We start from the raw sequence: 23,224 nt of genomic DNA, 5'->3' as shown, positions 1-23,224 counted from the left end.
CTTAAAGGAGAGAAATTTTCTATCTTTCATGTTGAATAGACGCCAGATGTCCACTTTTTTTTAGTGATTGGAGCGGAGGCTGACCACACCATGCTTTTACTAAGAGAGTACCATTTGATTTAATCAGACCATCTAATGCAATAAGACTGTTTCTTCAGATTTAACACAACTGCACACAGCCCATAAGGCAGCCCCAATGTAAGGGGTGAAACTCGGCCAGTCGGGCTTGTTTTTTTAAAAATCACATCTCCATAAAATAAAGATTCTGATCAGACATCTGGCATCTATTTCACTTTGTTTCCCTCACGGCGATCATAGATAGCCTTCCTTGTTGTTTTCTTGGCCTATCTTTCATGTTACCAGGTTGGGACATTGACTCAGGGCCAGATTTTAAAAGGATTATGTGCATAACCCTTTTATGCACATAACCCCTGCACGTGCCGAGTCTATTTTGCATAGGCTTGGCGGAGCGTGCAAGCCCCAGGATGCGCATAAGTCCAGGGGCTTCACAAGGGGGGTCTGGTGGGCGTCACAAATTTTGGGGCGTTCCGGGGGGTGTGTCGGGGCGTGGTGCCGGCTCGGGGGCGTGGTCAAGGCCTCCGGATCAGCCCCCGGGTCGGGTGATGGCGTGCCAGCAGCCCGCTGGCGCACACAGAGTTACGCCTGCCAGAGGCAGGCGTAACTTTAACAACAAAGGTAGGAGGGAAGTTTTAGATAGGGCCGGGGGGGTGGGTTAGGTAGGGGAAGGGAGGGGAAGGGAGGGGAAGGTGCGGGGGGGGGAGGGGTAGAAGGAAAGTTCCCTCCGAGGCCGCTCCGATTTCGGAGGGGCCTAGGAGGGAACGGGCAGCGCGCGCAGGGCTCGGCACGCGCAAGTTGCACAAATGTGCACCCCCTTGCGTGCGCCGACCCCGGATTTTATAAGATACACGCGGCTACGTGCGAATGTTATAAAATCCGGCGTACTTTTGTTCGCATGCACGTAGATTTATAAAATCTACCCCTCAGTGTATGGACATTGAGAAGGACAACACACTAGGACTTTCCTGTATAAAGAGAGTTTGAAGTTTCTTTATGATTTAGAATTTGATCAAGTTTTCCCTGAGTTGCAATAAATATTTATTCAAACACCACTCCAAAGGTGCACCTTATTTCTAAGTCATCAGAGTAAGTACATTTGTGACAGCAACTGAAGAAAAAGTGAGAAACTGATCAAGGGTCCCCAATCCTATACGCCTAAGGACACAGAAATGTATCCCACTCTGAACTATGGAGAAGCGAGAGATAAATACTTTTCAATAAATAAATACATACATAAATACATGTTTTGGTAATTTTGAATTTGTGCAGAGAAGGAGAGTGAGAAGTCAAATATGATCTAAGGTTATGGGCTTAAGGCACTTGGATCCCTTGCCTGTACAAGGAGCAAATGCAGGGCTTGGGAATTAGACCCCTATTCCTTCATGGCAGCACTCAATATTACTAATAAGAACATAAATCTTTCTCCCTCCCCCAAAAATCACTCTGTTTTCACAGTTAAAATATAATTTTAATTTCATTAAACTCATTTCTAGATTTTTATATACAATACAATTATTTCCAATGCATTTATCATTATCTTTTTTACTATTAAAAATCCTTTTATCTGTTACAAAACAATCGATAGAGGAGTCCAACATACCTCGCAGTGAATGTCAGATTTAACCGATGTTACAGGCAGGAAAACTGTGACACCAATGCTATTACTCTAAGCTATTCTCCATGTTTTCTCTAGCCTATAAACCTTTGGTTCATTTATACTACATAATAAATGGAAGGGTTATCCGAAAAGGTTACAGCAAATAAAAACAGTCTCTTAGGAACAAATAGCTCTGCAATGACAATTATTATTCAAGGTTAATTCAATGTACCTATAATGAAGTCTATGTGCCTCATGGGGAGCCCAGAAAACACAATCAGAAAATCGAAGTCAGTCAAAACAAAAGAAAAAAGAATTAAGTTCTAAGGGAAATAAAGAAAACATTGGGGGTCTCTGTGGATGCAACTCTGGAGATGGGGTAGACAGATTCACCAAGGGCATTCACTTACTTCTGAGTGCACTGAAATGGGAAGGTGGTCACCCAGGAAGTCAATAAAAGAAAAAGAACAGGACAGCTGAACAACTCGACCTTACTACAGGAGCCCCAGCCTGGAGGAACAAGGTTCAGTTTACCACATGTGGCATTTTCACAGTAAGAATGATCTGTTCTGGGAAAATTTGTAGAATATAAATTAATAAAGACAAAAGTACAGTCTGTTCTCCTATAAGTTCTAATAACCCACTTGGTAATAAGGAATACAAAATTAAAAAAAAAAAAGGCACAAAGAGTGACATTCTACTGGGATCCTTCTATCAATTTTCAAATGTATTTATGGATTTTTTTTTAATATTAACTTTTGACTAGAGGAAAAGACCTCAGATTACAGCTTCAAAATAGAAAGCCTAATTTTATTTCAGTAATCTTAATCATTGGTCTGAAAAAACATCATTTTTGTTTTCATAATATTAATGTCTACAGTCTATAAAGAAATATATTAAACAAGTGATGCACAGGGAACATCCCAGGAGTAGATATCATCAAACAAGATGAAATCTTGTAGGAACAAACACTTCCTGCTATTGAAACTGCTGACCTGACCAACATTTTGCAAATAAACTGTGTCACAGTGAATGTGAAATTCAAACAAAAATGATAAATAATGTCATCTCTTCTCAGTTCCTGTCCAAAAAAGTAAACATACTGCAAATGCTCCAAGAGATATAAATATAAATCTTCATAGTGACTGCATCAGCCTACTTGAATTCAGATTAAACAGCCTAAGGCAGAGTGTCACATGATATACTGGAGAAAATACAATCACAATTGGACTTCAAATCCAGCCAACGAAAAGTAACCTATAGGGTAATTATTAATTATTAATCAATAGAAAATATGTAGGATATCTGCTAAATGTTAGACTTTTTTTTTTTTCCAATCTGAATAACTCCTGATAGATTTGATCATCAGACAATGAATTTTTTTCTTCTTTTCTTATATAATAATATCCCTAAAAGTAAGTTGGAGCAACAGAATAAAGTTCAAATATCCACTTCTTTTCTAAATGATAGTGTATTCACTCAAGATTACCCCCTCAGGGGTTAGATGGAACATGGCCCAAAGCAAACGATTTCAATGATTAAAAAAAAAAAGTGTGTCTGTTTGAATGCAAGTTGACGCTATAGGTGCATCCATTTTTTAAAGTTTTTATGAAACTGCAATGTTTGATTAACGTAGATGTCACTGATTGTTTGGTTTTACCTACATAAATAAGATGACATATCACAAACGTTGAGGAACATGTTGAAAAATAACAAATTACATTACTGTTCAACAATTGGATACAATAAGTGCTTCTAGGTGGCCTAGCTGGACAAACCACACAATGCTAACAATGCAAGAGACTGATAACACTCTGTCCACTCAATGTTTGTATAAATATCTTGACTGATTCAGGTAAAACAGATGGAGCTATGTGTTCCTGCACATTTCTAGCACTAGACTATGCCATAATCAATTGAACATTCTGAAAACATGGAAGAAAAAACTACTCCCCAATCTTTTTGTTTAACTGTTTATTGAGATTTTCAAATATTTACAAAAATCAAGAATACTTGACAATAAAGAAAAGCACAACTATATGCATAAAAAAATGCAAAAGAAACAAAGAAAAAACAAATAATATCACATCATAAAGCTGTTAAAAAGTCCATGAATTTGGAAAAGTCTTTATAAGGTCTATATTCAGACACAGTCTGGATAACAAAGCTAGCCGGATAAACTTATCTGGCTAACTTTTGAGGCATATTCAGTAGTATAGCCACATAATTGATATAGCCAATAGAGATGTGCAGAAGGAAAAAATTGGTTTTGATTCTTATATGTTTCGCCAGGACCCCAATTTGTTACATTCATTTACTGGTAAAAAAATCCTGATTCGTTTGATTCGTTTTCCATAAAGTCAATGGGGGAAGTATTTGCAGCCTATTTTTGGATGCAGAATTGGGGTTTTCTTATCAATTCTGATGAAACTTCTGGGGAGCAATCATCATAATTAGAAAAGAGCTCCAAGGTACTTAAACTGTGGCAAAGTGGCACCAAAGTGGCATGAATAGCCTAAGGCACTTTAAAGGGGCAAATGGGTACCAGTAGTGGCAAGAGTGCTTTAACAGAGGTGCAAAGCAGCAGCTAGAGTTTCAAAACCACACCACAACTTCAAAATAAGAGAACCAATAACAGATGCATGAACCCTCGAAGGCAGCACGACAGGCAAAGTGGCAAGACAAGTGGCATAAACATATTATAGCACAATGAAGGGGGAACATAGCAAGCAGAAAGACTAGCACCAACACACTGAGGAACCATGATAGTGGCAAGAACACCACAAGGATTTGAGTGATTCATCTGGTGTATGACAGCAAGGCAGAGTGGCAAAAAGTTGATAGGGGCAAAACAGGCTGGCAGAGCGGAGGTAGTCAGGTCACTGTGGTATTGATAGGGGAAAGACGAGGCAAGACAAGACAAGGCTCAGCATGTGGCGTGACTGTCAACTGGGGCGTTCTGTCCACCCGATCCATCTTGAAACATGGACCAAGGAGTCTAACACTCGTGCTAGGACCTGAAACATGATGAACTATGCCTGGGTGGGGTGGAGCGTTGCTGTGCACATGGCCGGTGCAAGGGTATTAGGCACCCTAGGCAAACCTTACAGCCTAGCGCCCTAACCCCACCTCCCCATACACAATTTTAAATTATGCATTTAACAGATATTTTACATGAAAAGTGACATTCTGAAGGAAAATTAATATATACGTTACTGTGATAATTTCATGCACTGTTGTGATGCCAGCAAGAAAACTTTGCATCTTGGAATTCATATGGCATCTTACCTATTGTGAGATATTTCGTCATGATCCTCCCGTATCAACACAGTACTATCTTCCAACACTCAAAGAATAACAACCCTACCTATGAAAAAGAATACCACAAATATTACACCAGAATCTAAAATATTAATATTAGAGATGTGAATCGTGTGATCGATCGTCTTAACGATCAATTTCGGCTGGGGGGGGAGGGAATCTTATCGTCGCGGTTTTGTTTTTTAAAATATTGTGTAAATCGTAAATCGGGGGAGGGCGGGAAAACCGGCACACTAAAACATCCCTAAAACCCACCCCGACCCTTTAAAATAAATCCCCCACCCTCCCGAACCCCCCCAAAATGCCTTAAATTACCTGGGGTCCAGAGGGAGGGTCACGGTGTGATATTTTACTCTCGGACTTCCGGTGCGTTGTAGAAATGACGCCGGCGCTACCTTTGCCCTGTCATATGACAGCAGGGCAAAGGTAGCGCCGGCGCCATTTTGTTTTTTTGTCCCCTGACGTCAGGAGCGTAGGAGATCGCTCCCAGACCCCCGCTGGACCCCCAGGGACTTTTGGCCAGCTTGGGGGGGCCTCCTGACCCCCACAAGACTTGCCAAAAGTCCAGTGGGGGTCCGGGAACGACCTCCTAAACTCGAATCGTTTTGCCGTACGGCAAAATGGCGCCAAGTTTAGGAGGTCGTTCCCGGACCCCCGCTGGACTTTTGGCAAGTCTTGTGGGGGTCAGGAGGCCCCCCCAAGCTGTCCAAAAGTCCCTGGGGGTCCAGCGGGGGTCCGGGAGCGATCTCCTGGACGCGTGACGTCGGGAGCTAGGAATTAAAATGGCGCCGGCGCTACCTTTGCCCTGTCACATGATAAGGGCAAAGGGCCACCGGCGCCATTTCTCTTCACAGCAGCCGTGGGCAGAGAGCGGGACATCGCGCCGGGATCATCGCGCCGGGACCCCAGGTCATTTAAAACATTTTGGGGGGGGGGGTTCGGGAGGGTGGGGGTTTGTTTTAAAGTTTCGGGGTGGGTGTTAGGGTTTTTTTGGTGTGCCGGTTTTCCCAACCCCTATTTAACGATACAATACAAATGCCCCTGACGATAAATCATGGGCATTTGTATTGTATCGTGCACTCTAACGATTTTGGACGATTTTAAAATTATCTGACGATAATTTTAATCGTTCAAAAACGATTCACATCCCTAATTAATATATCTCCTATCAGGAAAACAGAACATGCCAAGCTACTACAGATCCCTACAGAGAAACCACATGCTAAAAGAATGCTTCATCTCAGTCTTTGCATGCAGAACACCATCCATCACCAAATATAAAATAAAGCCACATAAAGTATAAATAGAAATGTGCAGACAAAAACTGAACTGTAAAACACATCACGCCAGACTCTATACAGTGTAACAATGGAAAAACAAAAATTTCACCATTCCTTGTGAAACAAATCTATAAAATCAAGATATATAAATCATTAATCATAATAGTAAAATCATACTAATAAAATAATTTCAAAACAGCTGATAAATAGAATATCCTATAATTAAAAACTCTTGCAAATTTTGAAAGCTTTACCAAACACCAATAAAATATTGGTGTTTGGTAAAGCAGACACATCACATAGTACCCAATAATTAAAATGGTAGTCAATCAAGAAAAATGAACTTAAAAAGTCACCTTTACTTACCCTCTCCAGCAGTTCTCCTACTCCTTTCCCTTGCAGGCCACACCAGAAGCAGCAGTAGCTGCTGAAGCTGTTCTCAGTGTCCTTTTCCTTAGAGACCACAACCAGTCTCTTCTGTCTCTCTCACACACACATACCAGTCATCTCCCTGATCAGTCTTTCTCACATATACACGTCACTTCTCTGGCCAGTCTCTCTCAATCACACAATGATCTTCCTCTCTCTTACTTACACACAATCTTTCAATCACACACATGTTCTATCTCACTTGCAATATTTAGTGCATTTTGATAAATCCAGGCCTAAAATTGCTGTTGATTAGCAAGAGGGGGAGGGTAAGGAAGGAGTAATGAGTACCATATAGACATGATGGCCTATCAAGTCTACCCATCTATATCAACTGCTCAGTTTTACAATCTCTATCACTTCCTCAGATATCCTCTATCCGCAGCCCTCCTTACCTTCACTGGAACATTAGATCAGAACAAAGGCAAGAACCCTGTCTGTCCTATACTGCTGCTGCTCTCAAGCCCCCATTGATTAGACATTTCACAGCCAGCCAATCGGCTGCAGAGGAGGTGGGAGAATCCTTTATATAAATTCAGATACTGTCTGTCTCCACCACTTCCATGGGGAAGCTGTTCCATGCATCAGTCGCCCTTTCTGTAAAGAAATAAAGATTCATTTGAAAAGCCCTGTGCATGCCGAAACCAGAATATATGTGCACAAATTGGACTCATGCACGCTGAGTGGATTTTTAAAGCCATCCAGATTCATGCATATCTGCTGCTGCGTGCATATATGAAAAGTTCAAAAATGGGGCAGGGCATGGGATTTCCTGGATTCAGACTTGAAATTTGCAAATAAATACTTAAGCATGCTGCTGTGTGCCGAGGGCCCCTGCTGCGTAATTTTACTTCTTCTATGGATGACGTGTAAGATGTAAAACAAAACATTTTAGACAGATCAGTGGGGTTTTAAAGGTCAGGTCTAACAAGGTGGAAGGCAGGCTATTAAACTAGTATAGTTTGGAAGTCCTATACCTTGCCTGGGACATCTGGGAATGAACTGGAAAAACTGGTAATGACGTCAGCGCACATCTTTTCATATCCAAGCACTTAACTGAATTTTCAGCTGGGGATATGCGCATGGCCGGGCCGAGCACATGCTGAGCGCATTTTACAAAAATCCCAGCCACAGGCATATCCCCGATACATGTCAAAGTGCCGGGCTATGTGAAAAGGACAGGCCAGGTGCTGGGGCAGGGCAAAGTCCAGCCGGGACAGTGGCCATTAGGCCCTGTCCTGGGGAAGTACACTGGCAGCTGGCCGGCGCGCACTACTTACTACTGCTCAGGGGAGCAGGTAAGTATAAAAACAAACAAACCAAAAAAACCTACCGTAGGTAGAAGGGTTTTAGGGGTCGGAGTGGAGAGGAGAAAAGGGAGGCAGGGTAGGTAGGGACTTAAGGAACTGGGGAAGGACCTATTGCGTCACCACACATTTTTTTTATAAAATCTCCCCCGGTTCCGCGCACAGGTTGGAACCTGCACTCACATGCGCACGCCGATATAAAAACGGGCACACAAATACACGTGGGTATAACATGCGCATGTCAGAAAACGCGTGCACATGGACACCTGAGCATTTTTTTAAAAAATATACCCCTTAATGCGGTAAAAGCAGCATTTGTATGCATAGGCTTGCATCCACTTAAATTTACACACAGTCAGACTATTTTATAACATACACACACATATGCTCATATATTATAAAATGGCCCTGACCCTGGATGCGAGCCGACAAAAATGCACATGTGCACATCATTCCAGTTCCTTAAATTACCCCTGAATCTATCCCATTTCACCCTCTTCCCATAAACTGTATCTGTTCCATCCCCCTCCCTGCTAATCCTCATTCTCCATGTCTACCACCACAACCATTTATTCTCCCCTCCAGGGATGACACAAGGATTCTTTCTCTTCATTCATCTCTGACCCCAGCACTCTAATTGCTCCTTTCTTCTTAGAGGTCATAGGTCACAAACTTGTTCCCCATTACTCTACCCTCAGCTGAATACCAACTTCTGGAATAACAGCTGTACATTTTCCCAACATGCTACCTGCAGTGTGGGTGCTTCAGGTTTACCCCTCCTTTGTTTGCAGGTTTCCTGAAGGAAAGTAACTGGAGCACTAAACAAAGAAGTCTGAAGCTTTTATTGTTTTCCCGGGGACCTGACAATTTATGGAGGAAATCCAGAGAGTTTGCAGGTATGCTCATCAGTACCAGACTACAAAACCTGAAACAATGGGGCTGAACCTCAGACCTTGTCCAGGTGCCAAAGTCTAGACCTGACCCTGGCCAAGGGCCCAGACCCAGAGCAGAGGCCAAGCCCTGAGGCCTGGTCCTGGCATGGCATCTAGACTCAGTATTGGGGCCTTGCTCTGAGGCCTGGACCTAATATTGAAGCCTGGTACAGAAGTCTTGGCCTGGCACTAGGGCAAGGCTCGAGTCCTTGAACTGGCACTGAGGCCTGGGACTGCTGCCACCACTGGCCCTTAAGCCTAGTCCTGGCACCAAGGCCTAAGCATAGTGTTGAAACATGGCTCTGAAGTCAGATCCTGGTATCATAGTCTAGCCCTGGGCATGGCACCAGGGCTAAACCCTGAAGCCTAATCTAATAATTGAGAACTAGGCCTTGGCTTCTTCCTGAGACATTTTCCTGACACCGAGATCTAGGACCAGTGTCATAGCATGGCCCTAAGGTCTAGGTCCAACTCTGAGGCCTATTCCTGGCACCAAGGCCAAAGCCTGATGCTCAGTCCTCATTCTGAGGCCTCATCCTAGCACCAAGGCATATGTATGAACTAGACCCAGCCCTGAGGCCTGGTCCCAGTCCTGAGGTCTAGGCCCTGGCCTCTAGAAGTCTTCATTTCTTGGAGTTTGAAAATGATGCCATATGCCGGGAGGATGGTATCAGAGTGATGGTCCAAGATCTCTAAACAGACAGTGCCATTTTGATGTATGACTGTAGAAATCTATGGCTAAGCATAAAAATGACACAGGTCACACCAGTGCAAGGTGTGAAATGACCACTGTAGCTCTTTCAGCTAAGAGGATTGCATCATTTTTTAAGCACCAGAATATGAAGAAGAACTGTGGAGGCTTGGGCCTAGGCCTCAAAAGCAGGAGATAGCCTCAGAAATGAGCCTAAGCATTGGCACCAGGCCCAGCTCTAATATTGGGCCCTAATGCTAGGCTTATCATCTGCGAGCAGGCCTCAGCTCAATGACTGGCCCAGATCTAGACCTCAGCATTGGGCCCATCACTATGCAAACAAATAAAAATAAAAATAAAAAATAAACAAACCAAAGCCAAACCAGAAAAACGGAAATGAAAAATCAAGCCAAATAAAAATAAAAAGTCACTTTAAATATGGGCATTGTCCAATTATGCTACCATTGAAGGAAAGTGTGCATTGCTGTGACAGGAATATAATTGAAATTAATTTTCAACATGTTTCTCATTGTTTATTGTGGTGATATCAAGCATTTTTTAAAACTAAACTCTACCTCCTATGGAAATTTCCTGTTTTGTATGCATTTCCATGCATAAAATTAACTAATGCTTTCAAAACAGCTAATTACTAGGCAATTTAATACAAATAAAATAATTTATTTATTTATTTATTTATTTAATAGTTTTATATACCGACCTTCATAGTAAATAACCATATCGGATCGGTTTACATTTAACAAGGGGTATAACTGGAGTGACAATTCAAGTGAACGAAGATAACCATAGGTAGGAATAAGTCAAAAATTACAATCAACAGGGGAGGAGAACTTGGAAGCTTGCAACAAGCTGGAAGGAAGATAAGGCAGGAAGAAATTATAACGTATTACAACGTATTACCAAAGAGTGTACGGGTTAAAGCTTAAAAGGTGCTTTAACCTGGAAGTTTAACCTAGAAGTTTCAGAGTCCATTGTTCATGAGTATAAATGCCAGGCTGGGTTAGATTGAAGGACAACTAGTGAAAGACTGGTGGATCGGCGAAGGCTTGGTGAAAGAGCCAGGTTTTAAGTCTTTTTCTGAAAGTTAAAAGGCATGGCTCTAATCTGAGATTTGATGGGATGCTATTCCAGATAGATGGGCCAGCTATCGAAAAAGCTCTGTCTTTGGTCATAGAGAGGCGAGAGGCTTTAGTGGGGGGATATTTCAGAGTGCCTTTGTGAATATCTCTAGTAGGTCTGTTAGAGGAGTGGAGTTTGAATGGGATTTCCAGGTCGAGTTGAAGTTGATGATGGATGGTTTTGTGGATTAAAGTGATTGATTTGTATAGAATCCTGAAATTCACTGGTAGCCAATGTAAGTTCTTGAGGATGGGTGAGATGTGTTCGCCGCGGCTTGTACTGGTCAACAATCTCGCTGCCACATTTTGTATCATCTGCAGTGGTTTGGTCGTGGATTTGGGGAGGCCTAGGAAAAGGGCACTACAGTAGTCTATTTTGGCGAATAGAAGCGCTTGGAGAACTGTCCTGAAGTCGTGGAAGAATAAGAGTGGTTTCAGTCGTTTTAGAACCTGAAGTCTGTAGAAGCAGTCTTTGGAGGTTGTATTGACCATTTTCTTTAGGTTTAATCGATTGTCTAGAATTGCCCCAAGGTCTCTAACCTGCTTACAGGCAATGAGAGAAATAATGCAGCTGTCTTAGAAAAAATTCAAGATAAGTGGATCTTATCTCCACTTTTATTTATTTATTTATTTATTTATTTATTTAAATTAATTTATATACCGGAGGTTCCTGTATAATATACATATCACCCCGGTTCACAAAGAACAGTAACTATCGCTACAAATAGCGGTTTACATAGAACAGAATAAAAGAAGTTTTACATTGAACAAAAACAAAGTAATAAGTTTTACATTGAAGTCAGCATGTGTAAATTTCTGATTAACAAAGGAAGAAAAAAAATATTATTATTAGATCTTCAAATTTTCAGATACTTCTCTTTGAGCAACACAATTTCAGATATGGTGATACCGCTTGAAATGGAGATAAGATCCAGTTTAATATGATGGTGAAACGCAACATTACTGAATTTGCTAGGGACATATATGTTGAGTACAAGATTTGATTAAATGATTTGTTTTATATCGTTGGGACTGAAAAAATGAGCGGCACATATAACAACTTGCCATGGAAGGATAAACTAAACAGATATCTCAAACATATCTATGAAATAATGTTATAGAAGTGTAATATTTAGATAACAACAATTGGAATGGTGCAATTATTGCTCGATTAAAAATAAGATATATTTGGGATTGTTTTTATAAGGTGGTGTGGGTATGTTTTTGTAATGAATGTTTAATTTAGATGAATTAATTATATTAAAATTCAAATATTATTGTATAAATTTGGGGTACCATTTAATTTAAATATATGTGAAAAATTACCCCAGCAAAGCAATGTGCCATGTAACCTCAACCCCCCAGTTACAGGCCCCCCAGCCTCCACCCCCAACCAAAGGAAAATCCCTGGGTTTAGGAGGCACCCAACCTTGAAAACAGAGTCTGGTGGTCTAGGATATCCTCCCTTCCCTCCCTTGGAACCCCTCTCCTATAGAAGAATGGTTGGTGGGCTAGAGGGAGCATGGAGTACCCTCTAGCTCAGAGCCCAATTGAAACTTGTTTCTAAAATTCTGCCAACTGGCCATTCCCCATCACATGACAGGGCAGAAGCTGGTCAGCATCATTTTGTCAAATGGTATGGATCAGGCCCAGAGCTTGGGGGCACTCCAGGCCTCCACTAGCCTACTAGCCACACTTCTATAGGTAGGGGTGTCTGGGGTTGAGAGGAGAATCCAGGGCTCATTCTAGACCACCAGGTCTTGTTTTCAAGGTGGTGGGGGCCCACTAGATCTCAGGGATTTATTATTTGGCTGGGAATTGAGGGCCTGGGGAGGTTGCAACTGATGATATTGTTAATGATATGGGGGCTTTCCTTGGATGGGGGAGTTATTTTTCATCAAAGGGGAGAAATTAGGGTAGAGATGGGGTATCACCACACAATTTATTTTATTTTGTACAACTCTTGGGTTCAGCGCTGCCTCTAGAGACAGTAGGAGTAGGGTGGGCAGGGTTCTCACTGGAACCCCAGGAAAGAATTTAACAATTATTTTTTTTTTTTTTGGGGGGGGGGAATGTTTCATGCTGCTTGGTCCTTTAAAACTATGGCTGCCTTGTGAGTACCGGACCATCATCATGCATTTTTGCGGTCTCTGCGGTATCCTTATTTATTGCGGAGTTTTCCGCAATAAATAAAAATAATTTGATATTGTCATGATATTTTGACAGGGAGAAGCAAAAGATCATGGGACCACCACCAAACTATTTTGCCCCTCCTACAATAAAATATTGTAGCTTGCTAAATCTCCCCTAAGTTTGTATCTGAGGCAACAGAAGGTGAAGCAACTTGCCCAAGGTCAAAAGGAGCTTCAGTTGGAGAAGTAGGATTTGGCTTCCTAGCTACTAAGACTGCTGCTCAATCATTAGGCTACTCCTTTTTCTGCATGTATATCTATTTTAATTCCCTTAAAGTGCATACAGTGTAGTCATGTTGCTAATTCAACTGATGCAAATTTATAAGGTCATTTTCCAACTTGCGTTATGGCGTTTTTGCATGTGAAAAATGCTTTAATGCATGTGAAAAGCACCATAATGCATGGTATGATGCTAATTTTTAAAAGGAGAAGAGTTGGGGGTGGGAATTTTCTAAAGTAGGCTGGCTTCGTGAAGCCATAACGCATGATATCACACAGTTTTAACGTCGAAAATAACTACACCTTTTTCATTAGTGTTTAAGCTGTGTGATGTCACGTGATACGCCCATAAGGCAATGTTTTTGCAAATTCCATTTTGGGCATTTTTAGACTGGGGAAGGGCCTGATATGTGGGAGGGCAGTGGGGGAAGGACCTGAAATGTGGGGGGGGGGGGTGGGGGAGAGAACGAGTGAGAGTAAGAGCACCTCTGTGGGTGGCAGCATAGTAAGCAGCTATTTATGCTACTATAGGAGGCCCACCTAGTAACTCGAGGTGAAGTTTAAGTAGTAGTGTAGGGGTTAGGGGCCACTTCTACATGAAGAGTGTGACTTATGAACAGAGCAGTGCACTCTTGTTAAGATTTGATGTCCTTCATGCTAGGTTGAGAGGACATTGTACAAATCTCATTGTTGTGTGAGTTTCCTCACTCCGAAGGACATCAAAGCTTCACAGTGGTTTAAGCATGGAAATCAACTTGCTTTTTTGTTAGTTCAGAATGAAGAATATATAGTGATATTATTGATAAATTAATTTCAATCTCATTTATTAAAACTTTATAACTTACTGGTAAAACACATTAACCAATGTGTGGTACAAAATTTAAAACAATCATAAATTTCAAATAGCATAAAATAACTCAAGCATAAAAAAAAGGAACAATACAATTTCAAGTCCAGCAATACACCTTCAAAATTAAAATACAAATTTAATACTCTGCAAGAGTAACAAACTTTATCAAATAGCTTATTTATTTTTATTATATAATATCTCATCGGAAGATGAGTTACATATTCAAAATTCAATGGATGTTGTAACGTATGGGTTACGTGTATTTTGTTATCAATAACTTTTTCATCAAAAGGGGGATGGTAACGTGAATGATTGGAAGAACATTATATATTTTTAATTTAGATGCCAACACAGTTTGTTTTGTTTTAAAGTTTGCAGGTCCTGTGATGCAGCTCCAACTGAAGCATTTATTGTCATCAAATGGAACATATTGATGTTGGGATTTTTACATTTGTTTATAATACGGATGTAATGAAAGTTCTTTGAGAAGGCAAGAAGTTAAGACATTTTCTAAAATGGAAAGTTATGTACAACTTGTTGCTTTTTTTTTTTGTTAGTTATTACTGGGACAATCCAATCCATTTGTGAAAATGCATATATGTTTTTGATATACTGAAAAGTCGATTTTCACTAATACTCTCACTGAATATTTTCACAAAAATGCTCACATAAAAAACAAAGAAAAATGTGGACTCTTTGGGGTAGATTTTAAAAGCCCTGCGTGCCGGCGTGCCCATTTTGCATAGGCTGCCGATGCGCGCAAAGCCCCAGGATGCACGTAAGTCCTGGGGCTTGCTAAAATGGGCGGTCCGGGGGCATGTCTGGGGTCATGTGTGTCTGTGGTTGGGGCGGTCCGGGGGTGTGGCCTAGTGCACCGACACAGCGACCTGTGTCAGGGCCTGGCCAGCCGGTGTGCACAAGTTACGCCTGCCAGCAGCAGGCATAACTCCATCGAACAAGGTAGGGGGGGATTTAGTTAGGGCCGGGGGGTGGGTTATATAGGGGAAGGGAGGGAAAGGTGTGGGGGGGGACAAAAAAAATTTCCCTCCTAGGCCGCTCCGATTTCAGAGCGGCCTCGGAGGAAACGGAGGCAGGCTGCGCGGCTCAGCGCGCACAGGCTGCCGATTTTGCGCATATCTTTTAAAATTCGGCATACTTTTGTTCGTACCGGTTGCGCGAACAAAAGTACACGCGTGCGCGTATTTTTTTTAAATCTGCCCCTTTGGGTAAGTGATGATGGTCAGGACATAGAGTTGATAGTTTAAAATTATTACTTGATGTGTCCATTTAATGCCTCTCTTTTTAAGAAGAAAGAAGTTTTTGTGTGGCATATTTGACTATGAATGAAAAATATTGTATTTACAGATAATTGATGTAAAAAATTGATGTAAAAAATATTTAGCTTCTACTATTAATGCAACTGATACCATAGTTTTGAAACATACAAGGGTATGCATGTTCTTATAGATGCATAACAATTTGATATTCAAATACAATGTACAAAGGTACTTTCTCTCTGAAAATTGTCTTGTTTTATGTTGGCTTAAAGTCATATTCACACTTCCAGAGTTAGACGTTGTAACAAAAATGTACCCCAATTTAACAGATCTATGAATCTTTTCTACTCAGTTATATAGTTTTCAGACTGAATAACAATATTTTTTTGCCATGGTTCTGTTACGAGCGCGCGCGGGCGCGGTCGTCGTAAGCGGGTGGTGGTGAGCCCTTGGGCCACGGCAGGACTCAAGGAGGAGCCCCAAGCCACACCGTGGGAGGTGAGCTGGGCAGGCATGGTGAGCCAGGCAGGCAGGAACTGAAGCAGGGAGTCCGACCCTCAGCCGGACCTGCATGCCCATGGTAGCCAACACGGGGAAGTTGACTAATGAACGGTCCTCCGACTGTTCCCAGCCCTTTCGGACCCGCCGCAGGGAACGGCAATGGGCAGCAGGCCGGACAGAGGCGAGGGCAGACAGAGTCCTTAAACAGAAGACATCAGACGGGGCAGAAGCAGGCTGAAGCAAGACGGAGACATCAGGACAAGGGCTGAAGCGAGACACAGGAAAGATCCAGGCGAGCAGGAACTCCGATGCTGGGATACTCACATCCGAAGCCCCCTCGGCTGGCAGAAGCTCAAGAGCCCATGGGACGAATCCCTCCTGTTGGCCACTCCAGGGCCCAACAGGACAGAAGGCTCAGGAACCAGACGAGGACGTAGGTCAAGGCAGAGACAGGAAGACATCCGGGCAAGGGCTGAAGCAGACACTGTAGACAAGGCTGGACGGAAACATGGCACTGTCCATCAGGGCGCCCTACTCAGCCCACCCGTGGGACTGAGTCGCGGACCACCCTGAGAAGGAGGGTGCAGGGAAACTCCAGGCGAACAGGAACTCCGATGCTGGGATACTCACATCCGAAGTCCTTACAGCTGGCAGGCACAGGAACAAACATCTAGGCAGAGACACTGGACAGGGATCCATCAAAGCATATGATGATCACGGAAGACCTGGATCAGTAAGGATACAGACAACTGTAGGACCTGATCCGAAGGGCCTTTGCAAGTGAACAGAAAGTCCTTAAATACTGGAGGTAGAAGGCAACTCCCTGGGAGGAGCTTGCCAGGACCGCCCACCGCTGGTCCTATAACTGGGGTAGAGAGCTGCGGGCCAGCCCCTAGGGAAATGGGCGTGGCTGGAAACCAGGAAGTCCAAACGCAGAGGCATGCAAGCCACAGGCACAGCTAGGCCTCTCAGGCCCTGGAGCAAGTCCCGGATGGAACACAGGCCCTGGAACTGTGTCTGCTAGGCCTCCAGTCCTGTAGTGCTATCTCTCTTGGGCCTCCAGCCCTGTAGTGCTATCTCTCTTGGGCCTCCAGCCCTGTGACTTTGAGTCTCCTGGGCCTCCAGGCCTGCTGCTACTCCTGTGCCCTGCTGCTGCTGCTGCCTGCTGGTTCCAGCTACTGCTGCTTCCTGCTTCCAGCCTCCTGCTTGCTTTTTCGGCCACGTGTGTCCTAGTGGCCTCTTGTTTTGTCACCCCTCCTACCTTCCCTTCCTTTGTCCCATGCTGGTAGTCTCCGGCGCCCTCGCAAGGGGGCGCTGGGGTGCAATGGATTCTCCTTCCCTTTCTTTAGTTGTCTGTTTCTCCCTGTTTCTTTAGGGGGCGGGGCGGCCTTTGGCCGCCCCCGCCTCCTCCCCACCCACAATAGATGGAGGAAGGTAAGAGACCTCCTGTAGCGCAGCAGCAGGGGGGATCGCAACAGTACCCCCCCTCATAGAATCCCCCCCCCTCAGAGGGACCAAAAACAAAAGCCAAGCAAGAAAAGCGCACAACCACACACCACAAGCAAGCAAGCAAGCAAACGACGAGAGACCAAGAGCACGAGACCGGGAGCAAACAAAACCAAGGAAACAAGGGACCAGGCGAACACGAGACCGCGCGAGCAGCGACCGAGCGAACGGAGACCGCGCGAGCAGCGACCGAGCGAACGGAGACCGCGCGACCGACACACACAAATACAAAAGAGGGAGCAAGGGAACGGGGAGAGAGGGAGCGGAGAGCAAGGGAACAGAGAGAGAGAGAGCAGCGAGCAAGGGAACAGAGAGAGAGAGAGAGCAGCGAGCAAGGGAACAGTGAGAGAGAGAGAGCAGCGAGCAAGGGAGCAGAGAGCGAAGAGAGCAGCGAGCAAGGGAGCAGAGAGCGAAGAGAGCAGCGAGCAAGGGAGCAGAGAGCAAAGAGAGCAGCGAGCAAGGGAACAGAGAGTGAAGAGCGAGAGACAGGAAGCGGGGAAGAAAACGCGGGAACGAGGAGGACGGGAGCCCACAAGCAGGAAACTACAAGCGGGAAAACAGCACAAACGAGCAACACAGGGCCAACAGCACAGACAAGCAACACAGGGCCAACAGCACAGACGAGCATCCACGCAGCACACAGCACAAACGAGCACCCACACAGCACAAACAAGCACCCACGCAGCACACAGCACAAACAAGCACCCACGCAGCACACAGCACAAACAAGCACCCACGCAGCACAAACAAGCACCCACGCAGCACACAACACAAACAAGGACACCCACAGCAGAAGCAAGCAGAAACAGGCAAAAGCAAGCAGAAGCAAGAGCAAGAACAAGAGGGGGGGAGGGCGGGCAGAAACCACAGCAACATCAGGAGGAGCGCAGGCGCCTCCTGCAGGTCGTGGAACTCCATCCTGGGAACAAGGAAATGATGGTTTGGGCGCAGGCACCTCCTTCAGGTCATGGGAACCCAAACAGCTGGCGCCTCCAGCAGGTCGTGAGACGAAAGCAGACGAAGAAAACATCCTGGAACTAGACAAGTCCATCACGAGCACAGCTCACCGAGCTCATGGCCTTCGGATTCTGTTACGAGCGCGCGCGGGCGCGGTCGTCGTAAGCGGGTGGTGGTGAGCCCTTGGGCCACGGCAGGACTCAAGGAGGAGCCCCAAGCCACACCGTGGGAGGTGAGCTGAGCAGGCATGGTGAGCCAGGCAGGCAGGAACAGAAGCAGGGAGTCCGGCCCTCAGCCGGACCTGCATGCCCATGGTAGCCAACACGGGGAAGTTGACTAATGAACGGTCCTCCGACTGTTCCCGGCCCTTTCGGACCCGCCGCAGGGAACGGCAATGGGCAGCAGGCCGGACAGAGGCGAGGGCAGACAGAGTCCTTAAACAGAAGACATCAGACGGGGCAGAAGCAGGCTGAAGCAAGACGGAGACATCAGGACAAGGGCTGAAGCGAGACACAGGAAAGATCCAGGCGAGCAGGAACTCCGATGCTGGGATACTCACATCCGAAGCCCCCTCGGCTGGCAGAAGTTCAAGAGCCCGTGGGACGAATCCCTCCTGTTGGCCACTCCAGGGCCCAACAGGACAGAAGGCTCAGGAACCAGACGAGGACGTAGGTCAAGGCAGAGACAGGAAGACATCCGGGCAAGGGCTGAAGCAGACACTGTAGACAAGGCTGGACGGAAACATGGCACTGTCCATCAGGGCGCCCTACTCAGCCCACCCGTGGGACTGAGTCACGGACCACCCTGTCCCAGACGCGCCCTACACAGCCCAGGAAGGCTGGTCGCGGACCACGCTGAGAAGGAGGGTGCAGGGAAACTCCAGGCGAACAGGAACTCCGATGCTGGGATACTCACATCCGAAGTCCTTACGGCTGGCAGGCACAGGAACAAACATCTAGGCAGAGACACTGGACAGGGATCCATCAAAGCATATGATGATCACGGAAGACCTGGATCAGCAAGGATACAAACAACTGTAGGACCTGATCCGAAGGGCCTTCGCAAGTGAACAGAAAGTCCTTAAATACTGGAGGTAGAAGGCAACTCCCTGGGAGGAGCTTGCCAGGACCGCCCACCGCTGGTCCTATAACTGGGGTAGAGAGCTGCGGGCCAGCCCCTAGGGAAACGGGCGTGGCTGGAAACCAGGAAGTCCAAACGCAGAGGCATGCAAGCCACAGGCACAGCTAGGCCTCTCAGGCCCTGGAGCAAGTCCCGGATGGAACACAGGCCCTGGAGCTGTGTCTACTGGGCCTCCAGTCCTGTAGTGCTATCTCTCTTGGGCCTCCAGTCCTGTAGTGCTATCTCTCTTGGGCCTCCAGCCCTGTGGTGCTGTCTCTCTAGGACCTCCAGCCCTGTGGTGCTGTCTCTCTTGGGCCTCCAGCCCTGTGGCTTTGAGTCTCCTGGGCCTCCAGCCCTGCTGCTCCTCCTGTGCCCTGCTGCTGCTGCTGCCTGCTGGTTCCAGCTACTGCTGCTTCCTGCTTCCAGCCTCCTGCTTGCTTTTTCGGCCACGTGTGTCCTAGTGGCCTCTAGTTTTTGTCGCCCCTCCTTCCTTCCCTCCCTTTGTCCCATTCTTGTACTCTCCAGCACCCTCGCAAGGGGGCGCTGGAGTTCTGTGTTTTTGTCCTTCCCTTCTTTTGTTGTCCTTTTCTCCTTTTCATTTCAGGGGGCGGAGCGGCCTTCGGCCGTCTCCGCCTCCCTCCCTCCCACAATAGAGCAGAGGCATGCAAGCCTCAGGCACAGCTAGGCCTCTCAGGCCCTGGAGCAAGTCCCGGATGGAACGTAGGCGAGGCCCTGGCTTCAGAGCGGCCTCTGGAGGAAGGTAAGAGACCTCCTGTAGCGCAGCAGCAGGGGGGGGTCGCAACAGGTCTTATTTCTTATTTCTACAGATTGATGAACTTAATGTCTTTAATTCTCATAACACATTGATATTGTTAACAGCTAACAATATGTTGTTTCCCTCCTCTATGGATGATGCTTCAATTAAATCTTATGGCAATCTACTCTCCAGTTTTGTCATCCAGAAGAATGGCATGCTTTTGCTATAAATACATTTCTGAGTTCCTAATTCCACAATTGATTGCCAAATACTATTTAAAAGGTAGAAATGAAATGCCTTGTTTGCAAGCCAAAAAGTAAATTAGTTCAAGAAAAACCAGCGAAGTGGAGATGAGAGCTTTATAAGGTTAATGAATGCATAAAGATGAATTTGTTAGGAGGTCTTAAGGTCTTTTCCTGAAGCACTGCCAAAGTGTCACATATCTAGAATGATTGATTTTAATAGTTGCATAAGCTTATAAAATTATGCATTCATTAATCTTAGAAAAATAGCATCATTAAACAAACTATAGTTTTCAGTATCTTGTCATTGGTTTTATTGTTTTTAATGAATGTTTTATTTTTGTAAGCCATTCAGAGCTGTAGTAATTGTGGTGGCAATAAATAAATACGTATTATCTTTAATTAAAAACATTTGCTGATTTTGAAAACAAAAGCCAATTACCAAATCTGAGTCACAGAAAGGAACAAACTGCAACAGAGTTATTAAAATAATTTTTCAGCAATCTATGCTGAACAAAATTCAGTTAAAACAAATGTTGTATATGAGTAGATACCAGCCCTATCCTTAAGGGTTCCCATCTTTCTTAAGTTTTTTGGATATTCACAACAAATCTGCATGAGATATATTTGTATCCAATGGAGGCAATGCATGTAAATTTAGCATGTGCAGCTGCATTGCAGATATCCTGAAAACCTGAGTGGCTTGGGGGTCCTTAAAGACATTATTGAGAATTACTTTCTGGGCCTTATTTACATGGAGGATAACTTTTCTTAAAAAATATGTGTGAGCCCATATGCACGTGCAAATAGCTTGCATGTTCATGTACATGTATTTTATATCCAATGCACATTGCATAAATGCACATGCATGATCTAAAATATGCACAACTTTAACATTAATGTTGCATGCATACAATAAGGATGGCCTACATTTTACTGTGGCAGGCAAGAAGAACCAAGTGAGAAATTCTTGTCATATATCCTCAAACATTGAAACCAGAGGAGGTGGGTGGCAGAATGTGGTCAATGAAATTGTAATATCATATCATATGGGTAACCCACAGGTATAATTCTAATGAATAAATAATATCTAAATACCTGTGTATTATTTATCTCATTTATTGTTTTTAAATCTTTAAATCTAATGTAATTTCATTACTCAAATTATACACTTTAAAACATCACCCCATCACTCACACCACATTCACACATACTCAATCATATTATACACAAATATTGCACCTAATTCTAATACAACAGTTCACCTATGCTAATATATTAAAATATATCCATATACCGTTTACCAAACAATATTACAATCAGATAGCTCCAAATTTTATATGCATTACATTTATCAGTTTTTATTTATTTAACCAACAATTATCAACTTATCTCCCTCTTGGTTCCCTTTCATGTTCTTTATTTGTTCATAAATTTCCTCTTTATTGTTGTACATTCCCGACGACAAGCTTTCGTTTCACCGAGGTGGTTTCCTCAGGGGACCATTATCAACTCTATGGCTTCATTTGAAGAACCGGGAACTTCTCTATGCGATGTATAGGATGATTGTTGCATGTGCTATCTTTACTATATATCCATCTGTATAATTGCTTACCACTATTGTTCTTAACTTCTTCTTTGTTTATCAAAACCTTCCAATGTCCACTTTTTGTTTTAAATACCGTCAACGTCAAACTGCAGCGTTTTTAAACTCAATTTCTTTCTCTACGCCGCTACCTTCATACACGCCGCTGTTTCACATGCGCTCAATTGCTGTATCACAAACGCTGATTCCAATACATCATTCTCGTCTTCTAGCGTGCCTATCACATATACTCCACCTTTCCCAAAACGCAGCGTTTGTGATACAGCAATTGAGCGCATGTGAAACAGCGGCGTGTATGAAGGTAGCGGCGTAGAGAAAGAAATTGAGTTTAAAAACGCTGCAGTTTGATGTTGACGGTATTTAAAACAAAAAGTGGACATTGGAAGGTTTTGATAAACAAAGAAGAAGTTAAGAACAATAGTGGTAAGCAATTATACAGATGGATATATAGTAAAGATAGCACATGCAACAATCATCCTATACATCGCATAGAGAAGTTCCCGGTTCTTCAAATGAAGCCATAGAGTTGATAATGGTCCCCTGAGGAAACCACCTCGGTGAAACGAAAGCTTGTCGTCGGGAATGTACAACAATAAAGAGGAAATTTATGAACAAATAAAGAACATGAAAGGGAACCAAGAGGGAGATAAGTTGATAATTGTTGGTTAAATAAATAAAAACTGATAAATGTAATGCATATAAAATTTGGAGCTATCTGATTGTAATATTGTTTGGTAAACGGTATATGGATGTATTTTAATATATTAGCATAGGTGAACTGTTGTATTAGAATTAGGTGCAATATTTGTGTATAATATGATTGAGTATGTGTGAATGTGGTGTGAGTGATGGGGTGATGTTTTAAAGTGTATAATTTGAGTAATGAAATTACATTAGATTTAAAGATTTAAAAACAATAAATGAGATAAATAATACACAGGTATTTAGATATTATTTATTCAATGAAATTGTAATGCCACCCCTAAGCAATAAAGGAAGTAAGAGTAGGTAATAGCAAAATCATTAGGCTCTATAAGCACGTTTAAGCAAAGGATCAGAAAATAATACTATGAAGATAAGCAAACCATTGGAAGACAGATGGAAAATTATTACCATAAATATTCGTAGCCTGGGCAACAAAGTCCCAAATTTGCAGGCCCTAGTGGTTGAGGCAGACGTGGACATTGTTGCCATTATGGAGACATAGTTCACATAGTTTCATGACTG

Source organism: Rhinatrema bivittatum, chromosome 10 (genome assembly GCF_901001135.1).
Source record: "Rhinatrema bivittatum chromosome 10, aRhiBiv1.1, whole genome shotgun sequence".
Classification (NCBI taxonomy): Eukaryota; Metazoa; Chordata; class Amphibia; order Gymnophiona; family Rhinatrematidae; genus Rhinatrema; species Rhinatrema bivittatum.
This window is presented reverse-complemented; position numbering follows the sequence as displayed.